This window comes from Zeugodacus cucurbitae, chromosome 4 (assembly GCF_028554725.1).
Source record: "Zeugodacus cucurbitae isolate PBARC_wt_2022May chromosome 4, idZeuCucr1.2, whole genome shotgun sequence".
Classification (NCBI taxonomy): Eukaryota; Metazoa; Arthropoda; class Insecta; order Diptera; family Tephritidae; genus Zeugodacus; species Zeugodacus cucurbitae.
The window spans coordinates 46,306,243-46,321,504 of NC_071669.1; positions in this window are offsets into that span (position 1 = coordinate 46,306,243).

A 15,262-nucleotide genomic window follows, 5' to 3' on the forward strand; every position below is an offset into this window, starting at 1 on the left:
TAAAATCGGGTCATTACTTCCGCTAGCTCTCATATACCTAATTATAGCGTTTTCAAAAATACGATGGTTGATGAAAATGAGTGAAATCGGTTCAGGAATTACCTCAGCCTATATATGTACTATATATGATGAATTTCATTTTTCTATTGGACTTCATGCCGAAAATATGGGTTAAATTGTGTGTTATCTTAATAAGAATATAGCAATAATTTGCGAGAGTATAAAATATTCAGTTGCACCCGAACTTAGCCTTTCCTTACTTGTTTAAATTTGAGGTTATGTTTAATATGTTTGCAACATGGTTCACTGAATGTTAAATGTTTACATTTCTGAATGAAATTTGTTTATACTTGCGCTCTTTTGCATTTAGTAGCCTTTGCCGTTGCCCCATGTTGTATGTGTGTTGTTGTAACCATTGAAGCGCTCAACATCAACCACATCAGACAGTTGCACCTCCAGCCAACATGCCTCTCTCTGACTGCGCGTGGGTCTACAGGCCTGCGTGTAGTAGTGGGTGTAGGCCTTAAATGCGGCTTGTAACTGCAAGTTGCCAACGGCAACAAAGCCGACATTAATGTTGTTGCCACCACCAACAAGGTTGTATGTTATGTGAAGCTCTTCTGTTTGTTTGCTCTTGTTGTACTTTTCTTAGTTGTTGCGGCCGAAAGTTTAGTGAGTGTTCATTTTATTTGCATTACATTTGTGCAATTTCGGTTATGTTGCTGGTTAGTTAGTTCATTTGTTGTTGCAATTGTACTTATGTTGCACAACTCCGCATTGTTGTTGCTTGTACTTTGTTATGTTGCATTTGTTTGTTGATTGGTGTGCTGCTGGTTGATTCTTTTAAGCAAGTCAGTTCGGTGTTCCCCCTCTGGCATAACATGCGGTCTTTTGTTGTTGCAAATTTTTCCAACTTCTGTACTTTTTATTTTCTGTTGCCGATCTCGTATTTGTTCTTTACAATTTCAATCGGCAAATGCAACAATGTAGAAATGAAGTTATGTAAATTTTCGAAATTTTTGATTCATGGAAGGAGTTCTACTTGTAGTCTTATTTTAGATTCATATTTGTTGGTTTTGGGAATTATTTATGGAGAACAAAAAAATGTGGGTCATAGTCAAAAATGTTTTTGTTGGAAATACAAATAACAGTAAAAGTATTAAATTTTTGTAGTTGCATCCTCGTGTAAAGTTATTTTCTAATATCTTTAAAAAAGTAATAATTGATGTATGATTAGGGATGCAAACGATGTATCGATGTTTTTGAAACATCGATGTTTTCGTCAAAAAGCATCGATGTTAGCCATCGATGTCTCAAATCTAAAAACATCGATGCATCGATGTCACTTTCAACGATGTTTTATGTCGATGTTATATATAAAAAATTGACTTCACACCTTCGCACCTTTTCGGGTATTAACTCGAAACCCTCTATTTGGATACGCTTTATTACATTGGAATTCGATTTTTTTTTAAATACGGAAAATTCGTTAAAGGAATGTGCGCATGGACAATACTGCGGTTACTTTTATGATTTATTTATACAATTTAATTCTGACGTAGGTTACTGCGTTAGATCAGAGCTTCAAATTACTGCATTTTAAAGATGCTATGGCTAAAATAAATGTTTTTTTTTGTTTCATAAACAATTCAAAAAATCGCGCTGATACAACGGAATCTTCGGATGAGTGTGAAACAGAATACTCGTTTGATAGTTGGAACAAGAATAAACATTTGGTCCGCCAAAAGGTGAAATGTAAGCTGTTAAATTTATCTACATTTAACGGGACGGAAGGATGAAGAGAAAGTGTATCTGAGCTGTTACCGCTACCAATCAGAAGCCAATCGAGTTTGGGTTGACATGAATACTGTGTTTCCGGAGTTGTGTAAATAGGCTTATTAAATAATATTTACACATTGTGGCCACATCAGTGCCGAGTAAATTACCGTTTTCTAAACCCAGGGCAACTTTCACGCAGAAGTATAATCGAAAAGAAAATGACAGTGAAAACACTTTCCATGTCGTTCTTTTGAAATTCTGTTATTTACTGAGAAAAAACTTTAACAGACATACGTATAATGCTAAGTGAAATAAAATGTATCAACTTAAGACGTACTACATTTCATTTATTTATGCTTCTGCTTATGTATTAGCGTAGCTTAGCTTAGCTTAGCTTTTCACACTAAATTTAAAATAAGTTAAAAAAGTTCAAAAATACATCGATGTTACGATGTATCGATGTTTTAATAGCCGTTGTTTTTGATTTCGATGGGTTTTGAAGAAACATCGATACATCGAACCATCGATGTTTCATTTCACGATGTTTGCATCCCTATGTATGATGGTATTATTGTGGTTTTGAAAGCATACCTATATATGTATATCAACTACGAATATAATAATTATCTGAATAGAAGAATGCTAATGATTATAATGTTTATATCCAAACCTTAATCGGTTCATGATACCTAATTATAGCATTATCTCTCCGTGAATAATCCGTTTGACCGCTCATTATAATATATGCTATTTTCACAATTGAATTATTATCTTTCCCAAAAAAAAATGGCTTAATAAAAAAATTGCCTCATGGTGCAACAATAAGATGCATCTACTCTGAGTTAGTATATAAATGCATATGAGTAACGTCTTGAGGAGTTAAGAGGTTTCACCGAATATTTTTTATACTCTCGCAACAAATGTTGCTATAGAGAGTATTATAGTTTTGTTCACATAACGGTTGTTTGTAACACCCAAAACTAAACGACTTAGATATAGGGTTATATATACCAAAGTGATCAGGGTGAAGAGTGGAGTTCAAATCCGAATGTCTGTCTGTCCGTCCGTCTGTGCAATCTGTAACTTGAGTAAAAATTAAGATATCTTGATTAAACTCGGCACACTTATTTGTTGGCACCATAGGAAGGTTGCTTTCGAAAATGAGCAAAATCGGACCACTGCCACCCCCACAAAATGGCGAAAACCAAAAATACATAAAGTGCCATAACTAAGCTATAAATAAAGCTATGGAAATAAAATTTGGTATGAAGGATCGTACTATGAAGGGGCATATTTGGATGTAATTTTTTTGGGGAAGTGGGCGTGGCCCCGCCCCCTACTAAGTTTTTTGTACATATCTCGCAAACCAATAGAGCTTTTTAGCCATTTCCTAATACAGTCCAAAAATGAAAGAACTACTAAAAGTGGGTTAACTCACCAACGAATAACGTCAGAAACACTAAATTTCACATAAGAATTGGCAGATGGAAGCTGCACTCAGATTTTTTTACAAAATGGAAAATGGGCGTGGCGTCGCCCACTTATGGGTCAAAAACCATATCTCAGGAACTACTCGACCGATTTCAATGAAACTTGGTTTGTAATAGTTTCCTTACATCCCAATTATATGTTGTGAAAATAGGCCAAATCGCTTCACAACCACGCCTACTTCCTATATACCAGAACTTTGAAGACAATCTGAATCGTTTACTTTACAATATATAGAGTATCACTAGTGAAGATATCGGTGCAGAACTTTGCACAAATACTATGTTAATAGTGTAGCAGCCCCATTCTAAAAATCTACGAAATTGGACCATAGATTTTTAAGGCCCCATATATCGAGAACGAAGACCTCGGTGCTTCTAACCTAATATTATGGTTTCCAACTTTCAATGGTCTTTATACAATATATATGACGAATATGTGGGTCAAATTGTGTATTATATAATATAAATAAAGTTAAATAAATAAATTGCGAGAGTATAAAATGTTCGGTTACACCCGAACTTAGCCCTTCCTTACTTGTTTTCATTTAACAACATTGTCCTAAATTTCGAAAAGGCGATCCCGGTAATAGTTTTAGATGTATAGTCTGAAGAAGTAAAGCGCTTCAGGGTGGCTTTAATGCCACTCAATAATTTAAACACGATTTCTCAAAATGTTTTCAAAGTCAGTTGTCAAAATGTCTCGAAAACTACTCAATCGATTTTGATGAAATTTTAGATACGTCTCTGAGAAACTATTAACCTTTATGTGCTCGGTAGTCTACATTTGTAGCATTTTTGCAGAAAAAGTTAAATAAATTTTTTTTTTTCATAACAACATGGTCCGAAATTTTCAGTAGCTTCCTAAAAATCAAGTCTAAGCAGTTTTGGCCACTAACACGTAAAAAAAATAGTTTACAGAACCCCCCGACCCTACTTTTCAAAATGACCATCTCCTGGCGGTTAGTCTACAAATGTAGACAACATATAAAATGTATGAAAATTCACATCACTCTTTCACTCAACTCTAATTTTTTGAATGCGATTTTTGAATAAGTAGGCTGTGCTTGCGTCACTGACTTTTCAGCGTATTTCGCAATAGCAATAATTGTTTTTGCAGTGATTTATATTCAATATTCATATTGTGGTGATCAGTTTTGCATTGCTTCTCAAGCATTTCTTGGTGCATAACAACAATAAATACTATGTCTATGCCTCAAAGCGTCCGAAACGAGTCGTTAAACGGTAAGTGTATCTTTTTCCATGATATGGATAATATAAAAGAAAATTGTAAACACAGGCTAGGGTACGAAGAGCTTCAAAACCATATTGAGAATATATTGAGTGAGGTTGATGAAGAAGCAGAAGAGGGCCTAGATTTTGATGATTATGCTGATGATTACGTAACACCTGGTATAAATCCCGAAGAATCAGATGCCGCAAACGAAATGATACTTGAAGAAGACGATATTCGATCCGATGAGCAAATAGAAGGCGTATTGTTTGGAATGTCGTGCAAAGACTGTGATAACTTTTTTACTTCATTGAATCTGGCTAAGCATTTGATGTCGAAAGGGCATTCTCTTCTTGGTACTTTCTCTCTTTGCAACAATTTTCAAAAGTTATTACTTCATCTGGAGTGCATCAAGAAGAGGCTACTTCGGCCACCTGGCCTGGTTCTTTTCTAACTTTTAGGAAACTATAGTATATATCTAGTATACGAACAGCAAGGTCTTTGAAACAAAGTCCTTGAATCATAATAAGGAAAAGTAATGTGCTTCTTTCGAGGAACTGTCCATTGCATTTTAAACACAATATATGTATATGTATACGTACCCCATATATTCTCAATATAATATAATGAGCCCTATATATTCTCAGTATAACACTCTTCATTATACTACTCATCTTTAGTCTTAAAAGCTTGAAAAAATACACAATTTTATTTCAAAGAGCTGTTACGTTGTTTATGCAAGAATTTTAACTCTCATTCCATGATATTCCTGAGGTTTACGTCTTTCGCCTAATCCTGATAGCCAAATTTACTTGCAGAACCTTTAGCCACCCCGATTTCACTAAATTTATAACCAATTGAAGGTAATTCGTTATGCTATTCATCAGTATGTTGTCAATCTTTTTAGACTGTACGTGTTGATTTCCTTAACTTTTTTATTATTTTTATTATGGAGAGAAAAATTATATCTTCATTGTGACAATAAAACATAATTTAAAATTTGGTTTTCTCATGTTGCAGGGAACTAACGTACCTCCATCACCTATGTATCTCACGTCAGTCCTGTTTTCAATGTCGAAATTTACGTTCTAGTTTTGCTGGAGAGATGTAGGTTATCGGTTCGTAACTTAACTAAAAGACAGCGTTGCTTGCGTCTTTAAACTTTATTTTATGTATTTCGGGGTTAGAAATGAACCTCCACTTATTTGTGATTTATTGGGACCACGATACACCTAAACTTCGTGCTTAAACGAGAAGTAACTTGCTATAAGCTCTTTTCTACACAATAAATATACATTTTCTAAACTTTATCACGACTTTAGTGGGGCTGCGCCCACATTTGAGTAGAGGACGTTTCGTAAAATCAAATATCAAATTCTCGCCGAAAACATGTCGTCACAATACCAAAAATAGCCCATAAAAGTAGTAACTTTGCTTTGTTGCAACACACAGGCACAATTAGTCAGTGGTATGCTAAGCATAGCGCCGCTCAAACCACAATGAAGGACACATATAACTACAAGAAAGGATAAGCATAAGTATACGTGTGCCTACTTGTGCGTACACACATACACACAGCGGCACATTTGCATAGCGTACAAGCCAGCGCGGGCTTAAGAGGCGGCAAGTGACAAAGTCAATTTCATGGTGTTGGTGTTGCTGTGTTTGGTGAGTGAGTGTTAGAGATATGCAAATTAATGTTTACTCAACAATGGGACAACATTTTAAGTAATTGGATCTCCATTTAGCACTGTTTATGATCTCACAACACTAACAACAACACCCACTACTACTACTACTACTACAACTACTATATGTAAATGGAATACTTCAACGTACATACTTCGGAGACATTCATACATACATACATACGCAGAGTGCATTGTACGTGTTTAAGCAACAATGACTTTAACAACTGTTGTTCATTGTGCCACATAAATGTGCGACCACCAAGCTACGAGCTACCATAAGGAATAAAGAATGCTTTACGAGCGGGCTGAGGCTGAGTGAACGACACTGTAGCTGAAGAGTATGTGTGTCGACTGCGTAAAGTGGGCGTTGCATTGCAATCCAATCACTCGAAGGATTCTGTTGCTTTTTAGTTACTTTGTAAGGATTAGACGACGCTTGGGAGTAGGTCGAAGTAGCACTTGCTGCTGATAGAACGTAGTGTAGAGTCACAGAATACATTTCGATTGCGAAAGGAAGTGGCAGCTGGCAACACACCATTCATGAGACATGTTTTGCTAACAGATGAGCAATAGATGCTTGTATGTATGTCAGTATGTATGTATTGGTGTTACAATTTCATTTGTCATTCAGAGCTTAGTTGGGATTTTAGAGAATTTTGAATTTCATTTGCTGCTGCATTCGGTCGCCGGCTCATTACATTTTCCATTATTTATGCGTATGTTCGACATTGTACCGTTATAGTTGTTGCTGTTGCGTACACCCTCACATGCTCGCCGCAACAATTCGCTCAATTTAATGGTGTGTTGTTGTTGTTTTCTGTTTTCCATTATATAGTATGGTAGCTGCTCTCGTCTGGATAAGAAGCATAAAATTTTATTGTATATTCGTGGTGGTGTAGTTGGTGAGACTAAAGCTAAAAAGGGCATTCCGGCGCCTCAAACACTTGTCCTCATTCGACGCCAATACATACATACATAAGTATGGGTCCATCAAATTGTTATATCTAACTACTCGCTGAGCACTTATACATAAGTATTAGCCATTGTGCTGTAGTTGGTGGTGTAATATTACAAGATTTTAATAGTGTTCACACTAAGTGTGTTACACATACTCGTAGATATACACACGCACATAAGTAAGGCTTACAAGTCCGAGTGCTAGTGAAAACTTTCTTTTTTGGGGTTGTTTAAAAGTTTGTCTAACTACTTGTCCTCCAACAGCATACTATTAGGTCCATTGTATTCGTGGTGTTGTTAATGGGCTTTGCCAATTAGACTGACAGTGGGTGTAATAAAAATCTATTATAACGGAATATTTCACTTTTTCCTAAGTATGTGTGAAAGATGTGGACCAGATGGGAGCTTAATATCCTTAGAGTTGCTTGAACTTTGGCTTTAGATGTTTTAAGTATTTTCAAATTTAAATTCAGTTCATAGCTTTATTATAAATAATTAAATATATTTTGGAAGTAATTTCAATTTGAGAAGTAAAAATTGGAATTTTTTTGTCTTAGTTTTGCAGCTCCATCGCCGTATTTTTAAGACCCCCAAGGTTCTAGATTTTTATCTATCTGATCTACATTATGCTGAGTGTTTCGATACCGAGAGTTCTAAATAAACTCGTTTAGTCTCAATCTATAAGCCCAAAATTCGTAAAGAGGTAGGTTTTTAATGATCATCGGACCAAGTTCTGTTTCATAGAGTCAAGAATCCTCACGGACAAGTTCGAGAAGGTTGCAGGTTATTTAGCGTTACCCCGGATGTACTGCGAGGAAACGACCCACCTTACATCCATTTTCAATCGCTTTGTCGAATCGTGGAGGCCTTTCCGGTAGGTCTGTTTTTGACATAACAATAAATCAGCGTTCAAAGCTGTTCCTCTGTATGCACCATTTAACCTAACCTAAACTTATTATTTTATAGACAAGTACAGAGATATCAACGATATAGGATAGTCCTATGATTATCTCCTTAATTTCGAGTTGACTATGTACATAATTTGTTCCATTCATATCATTTAATCATATTCTTAGAACGTGGTGGACGCCATTCATGAATATTTAGGTAAAACAACCAATAACAACAAAGGTCCCCCTGATCCAAGGGAGAGCATTTAATAGTCATCCGAGTGGAATTGAAAAAGTTAACCGAGTAAAAGGCGTGGAAATACTCGATAGTCAGTCAGTTATTAATTTAAATAAACAGTCATAGCGAAGAACAGTATATTTTGGTAAAGAAGAGTGTGTGGTTTCATCAAGACGGAAACGATGACAAAATTGCATTTGCATTGCATTGGTTTCAGATTGCATATGCTTCCACCACAATATCCGAATCTGGGTTCCAGCGATTGATTGCTGTCCTAAGACCTAAAGAGACTATTCACCGGAAAGAAATTATCCGAGGATGCATAGAGTGGGACTTAGTTCGAATTCGAAGAATAATGGTAACGAGAGTTAAGAATATAGGTATAAAAAGTATATCGAGATCGACCGCAACTATAGGAATTTAGAAATTCTCAAAAAAATTTGACAAAATGTAGGAAAGAAAATTATTGTCATGGAGTTAAATTGATGAGCAATTTACGAGCTTCATTATTGTATTCGTAGGTTTGAGAGATGTTATAAATAAGAAATATTTATCAAATTGCTCCTTATTTCTACTTTTCCGTAACTTTGCCGTATAAAACATATATTTACCTTCGAAATTCCCACACCAACCCAAATTGTAAGCTTTAGATATTTGTCAGCTCAAGCGCGTAATAAACAAAGAAAAACATATTGAACGCAACAAAACGAACCCGAGATGAGCATCAAGAAAATTGAAGAAAATCAATTTGGTACGAAACGAGATAAAGCCATATTAATAAAAGTGAGCTAACAACCTTTTTACGAACACTCAAGACAACAAAAAAAGGCAATCTCACAAACGCTTTTGTTTCGCTGGCTTCTCCAGCAGCTTAGCAATCACAGTTCGATAGCTTAGCACACCCACACACACAAACACGGGCATACGCACTGACCCTGCTAATCTCTGAGCCAACAGGCAAACAAATCTTCATTGTCACCAACAACAACCGGCAATAGACACACTCTGGAACAATGGAAAGTGTAGCAGAAAACTAATAAAACTCTGTCAAGTAAATGTTGTTGGAACAAAAAAATAGAACAATAAATGAAACTGAACTCGGTGCAGTGCCAGCAGAAACAAGAGACCCGAGGAGTCAAAGTGTAATGAAAGAAAGGAAATTCAATTCGCGATAAGCATCTAAAGAGAAATATCTAATAAACTCAGCACAGACTTGAACACGCACACGACCGCTGTTTCGCAGCAGCCGACAGATGGACAGACGGACGGACAGAAAGACACTAAGCGCAAGTGTCCATTGGAGGCGAATTGTATATAGTATGGGAGGAACAGAGAAAAAACAGTAGCAAAGTTGATAATTGTAAATGATCCCGGCCGTATGGAGGCTGAGTGCTGTCTGCCCATTTTTCACGCACACAGCCACACACACACACGCCGACCGACCCAAAATAAGGCCAATACACACTTGACAGCGAACGTAATGGATTCTAATCCAATCGGAGCGGTGAGAAATACAGGTAGCCGATGTAAAACACCTTCGCTTTCCGAAGTCTACGCCACAGCCTCGCCTTCGGCTCACAGCAATTTACGCTTTACCTAATTTGTGGCGTACCGAAGCCGAGAGCGACGGTAATTATGCAGCGGACGAAGCGGAGGGAAGATAAGTGATGAACGGAAAGGTGGACGACGCGGCGCAAATTTGGAGACACTTTTGATCATTGATCGCGTTTATCTTGATCTTCGACTGTGATCGGCGGGCGCGGGATTAGGCGTTGCTGGTGGAGTGATTTGGTGCGGTGCGGTGCGGTGCGATGATCCTCGTCAGACATTTGTCGCTAATGTGTTTTAAATTGAATGCGTCGCAGCCATTTCAGGCATTTCGGCAGCTCCTTGCCTGCCGGCACTCAGTCATTCAGTCGTATTTGTGTATGTACAGGTGTTTGTGCCGCTAGATCGAATTGACTGCAATGCGATAAGCGTGATCTTTGTCGTTGTTGTTTTCATCTCATTTTTTTACCGATTTTTATTGTTAATAGTTGTTGTTATTACCAATGGCTTGGGTCCAGTGTCGCCGCATTCGTAGTTAATGGACTTACCATGTTCCTGACCATAATATTGCCAAGAAAAATGACTCACGTTTGAAGCTGTAAGAGCTCGGCGCACCGACGTTCATGGTCTCGATTTGATCGGTGGGCGACAAACACACGCACATACTTAAGATCGCCATCAGCTGAAATGTGCATTAAGAAATGTAATTGATGCGATTCCGAAGATGCGCCAAGATTAAATGACGGCACACTAGTGAAAGTACAGACAGGTTTGCTGGAAATTCCAGCGGATTAAGTAAACGCTGCTCATTACATTATTTGTTGCTTGTTGTAAAATGGCTCGGTAATGTATGGTAAGTAAGCATGTTGATTGTGGTTTTAACAAAATTTTTGTAAGATAAGATGCGAAATCTCTGTAAGTGACTGTTTTTATAATCCTTTTACTGAAAACGCTGCTAAATGTTATTTGGTGGTTATCGTATTACAGAAATACAAATTTCTGTTTGCTTGTACTTATATGATGATATTCGAGATGTGTCTAAGTATAAACAAATAAAATAAATTTTGAGAAGAATAACACAATTTTTTTTTAGAAAACGGAGGGTTGTGTTACCCTTTATGTATGTATGTATGTATGTGATTGGCGTTGCAACCGTTTAGCCGGTTATAGTCGAATCGATGATAGCGCGCCACTTTTCTCTTTCCTTCGCAGTTCGGCGCCAGTTAAAGATCCCAAGGGTAACCCTGTAGCTCTCTACCTGGTCCCTCCAACGGAGTGAAGGCCTTCCCCTTCTTCCTTGGCATCCTACGGCGGATACTGCATCGAACACTTTCAGAGCTGGAATGTTTTCGTCCATTCTAGCCAACGTAGCCGCTTTCTTTTTATTCGCTAAACTATGTCTATGTCATCGTAGAGCTCCTCGTTCCATCGTCTGCGGTATTCGCCGTTGCCAATGTTCTGAGGACCGTAAATCTTGCGCAAAACCTTTCTCTCGAAAACCTCAAGAGTCGTCTCATCGGATGTTGTCATCGCCAACATTTCAACGTCATACAGGACGGGAATAATGAGCGACTTGTAGAGTTTGATTTTGGTTCGTCGAGAGAGGACTTTACTTTTCAATTGCCTACTCAGTCCAAAGTAGCACCTGTTGGCAAGTTATTGATGCTGGTTCCCAGATAGACGACCGCTATCGCGCCATGATTACCGACTATTTGATGCCTGAAATTGAATCTTGTGACCTCGGAGAGATTTGGTTTCAACAAGTTACCCATTCCCCTTCCTGATAAGCGTTGTTTTCGTCAAAAGAAAAAGCTATTTCGGTATCATCAGGTCGAATAATATGATTCGATCGGATCATTGGAAAACATTTTGTAACTAACTCCTTAAGCCTGAGGAAAAAATGCATGTCTATCATCTTCATAAAAATGTATCTTGTTTCTTTTGCAATATTTATCGATATCCAGATGACATTTCTAGTACACCATCTAGCGCGGATATCATGATTAACTCTAATGATTCGGATAATATTGCCACCGAGGGGATAATGCGCTGAACAAATAATTTTCTTAGCAGATTAAATTATTATTTAGAACAAACTCCATTAATTTTTTGATAAGTCTGCAATATTTTCTAAGTTTGGTCTTAGGCACGTAAATCCATTAAATTCTTTCTGCGAATATATGTATGTAAATATGATAGTGATTTTCTAATAAAACTTCCGCAGGATAGAAAAATCATTGTGTAAAAATTAATTTTTGGAATAATGTAAACCCCTGTTATAGGTACCTAAAAAAATCTTAAATCCCGTATTGATTCCCTTTTCGTTTTTCGGTGATTTTAATAAATGTAGTACTGTCCAAAATTATGATTTTATGCTACTACGCAAATAAATAAGTAAATAATGACATTTAATTTTATAAATTAATACTAAAACATCACAAAAGTAAATACTTTAGATTTTTGACAGTTCTGTTTAACAAAATTCCCACTCGACACCATAAATCATAGACGTATACATCGTATATTGTTGTATCTGATGGTACATATAAGCTACTACTAGAATTTTTCCATTTCCATTCAATTATTACCACCGATAATTACAAGAATGTTAACACTGTGAGCAAACAAAAGCGCAAATAGCCTACACCTCTGGAACTCATAGCGAGCAACATAATGAACAAAAATATTTCTCAAATCACTTGCCATTCATTAGTCAAAGACCAAAGAGTCCAACACAAACAGTAGGACCACCAACTGCCAATGGGCAAGGTGTCACCGTGAGATGCACCCCAAGGGTATAGAAGAATGCAATGACAACATAAAAATTATTTAATAAATAAAAAAGTAGAAGTCAAAACACTAATCAAGAGACAGGAAAAAAATAATAATTTACGAAAATGAATGGATTTAATTGTAACTGTAGCAAACAATACACGTGCAACATAAGTGCGTGGCAAGCCTAAAGAGCGTGGAGGAAAGCATTGTGCACTTTCTTCGACACAAAAAATGCAGTGAGAACAGCAAGTTCATAAGAAAGTCAATGTGTTTGTGGGTCCCTAAAGCAACATGTAAACAACAAGCAACAAGCAGTCGATATTACAATGACATAAAAAGTCAGGCTTGACGAAGAGATTTTCGAACAAGAGAAGGAGAGTCTTTAGAATTTTTTTTTACGTTTTTTTTTCGGTGGACATTTCTATTGATATTTTTTTGGAAACAATTTTTGATTATTTGTATGTATGTATGTACGTACGTTTGCATACACTCTTTAAGAAATCACTTTTTATTGTACTTATTGTTTCGTCACTTTTGTTTGGCGCACGCATCCGTTGCTTTTGGTCACATTTGCTCTGTTATTTGATACCAAGAAAGTCGAAATTTGCTCACACTTGACTACAAACACAAGTATTTAGTAGAGAAACCTCTACAGACTGATAAGCCAGGCCTGCCAACACTTACGTTGTTGTTGTTACTGCTATCACACAAATGTGTTGTATATTGTGACTTTTGGTGAAAGTAAAGTGTCTTTAACTGAGAGTTATTTGATGCCTGTTTATTTGCCACACACACACACGCACACACATACATTCTCCTATCTATTGCCTTCAAAGGACCTTTCATTGATTTCCAAAGTATGCTCGTGAGTGCAGTATCATATTGTTCTTGTGCCATTATTGTTGCTTGTTTACACAAAGTGAAAGGACATCGCCTACACAAACATTTCAAGTGTTCTCACCAGGGACTTAACAAGCAAGAAATTAAAATAGAAATGATTCTACTTTTCCTGTTTTCATTCACTATGCATGCATTGCATATGGTGTTGTTTTTGTTCTATTGTATGGCAAAAAATCACAACATTTATTGCTTGTTTTCGTAGTGTTTCTGTTGTTGTTATTTGTTGATATGCGCGCGTCCAGTGAGTTTGCAATAATTCTTGTGGTAATTAAATAAAAATATTTTCTCTAACAACTCTGGTGGTCGATTGTTGTTGGGTTCATTCGTTCTGTTTTATGTGCTTGGGTTCGTACGATTTGGGGAAATTCTTACAATGCATATCCTCTATGAACTCGTGGGAATTGAATGCGAACAAAGGATTGAGAGTGGAAAACACACGCCATATGTGGAGGTATGAGTATATGCCCAGTAGGGAGAATCTACGTTAAAGGGAATTTTGCAATACAATTTTTTATATAGTGAAATATAGATCAATATTAGGATTAGTCCTGTAATCCGAAAAATATTTTATTTATTCAATTAAAGAAAAAAAAACAATCAGATGGCAACCCCACCTCTATTTCTTAATTCTATTTATTTTGTTTATATTTAATAATAAATTTTAAATTCTTTGTGACATATTTAAATACTAAAAATTTTAAAACCGTATGAAAAAGTTGTGAATATTTTTTTGTCCGTCTAAAACGGCATATTCTGGTGTTGTAAGAAGCCTGACGACTTGGGACGTATCCAAAACCAGAACCCTATAAAGTCTCCTGAAGGGCCTGAGTTTTACCATTATTTTGAAGTATGTTTTGCTGTATTACACTGAGACTATTGCTGCCCTTCAAAGTAGCTAAAAAAGGCGTATCTCAAAAATTTACCCGAAAGATGGGAGAGTGTCGGTTGTTTCCATAACGCCACATTATCTTCAAAAGTTATTATAGAAGAGCTTAAACATTATAACAAAAGTGTAAAACATACTACTAATTTCTGCAATAAATTTCCGAAATACTCATATTTTCAATTGAAAGCACAGAAGAGGAAGGGGGGACCCTATCGATTCACTTTTCACTTGTATTGAACATTTTCTCTTATATACTCTCGCAATAAAGTTGCTAAGAGATTATTGTAGTTTTGTTCACATAACGGTTGTATGTAACACCCAAAACTAAACGAGTTAGATATAGGGTTATATATACCAAAGTGATCAGGGAGAAGAGTGGAGTTCAAATCCGTCAGTCCGTCCGTCCGTCTGTGCAAGCAGTAACTTGAATAAAAATTAAGATACCTTGATGACACTTGGCACACTTGTTTCTTGGCACCATAGGAAGGTTGCTTTCGAAGATGGGCAAAATCGGACCACTGTCACGCCCATTAAATTGCGAAAACCGAAAACACATAAAGTGCCATAACTAAGCTATAAATAAAGTTATAAAAGTAAAATCTGGCGTAAAGGTTCGGATTTTTGGGGAAGTGGGCGTGACCCCGCACCCAAATCGGTTATTTGTATATACCTCGCAAACCAATAAAGCTATATAAACCAAACGTTCTGCAGTCGTTTCTTTTAGCATTTTCTTATACAGTCTAAAAATGAAAGAAATCGGATAAAAACCATGCCCAGCTCCCATACAAAGGTTAGGCTGAAAATTACTAAAAGTGCATTAACTCACTAATGAAAGACATCGAACACACAAAGTGCGCAATAGCGTTTAGAAATCAAA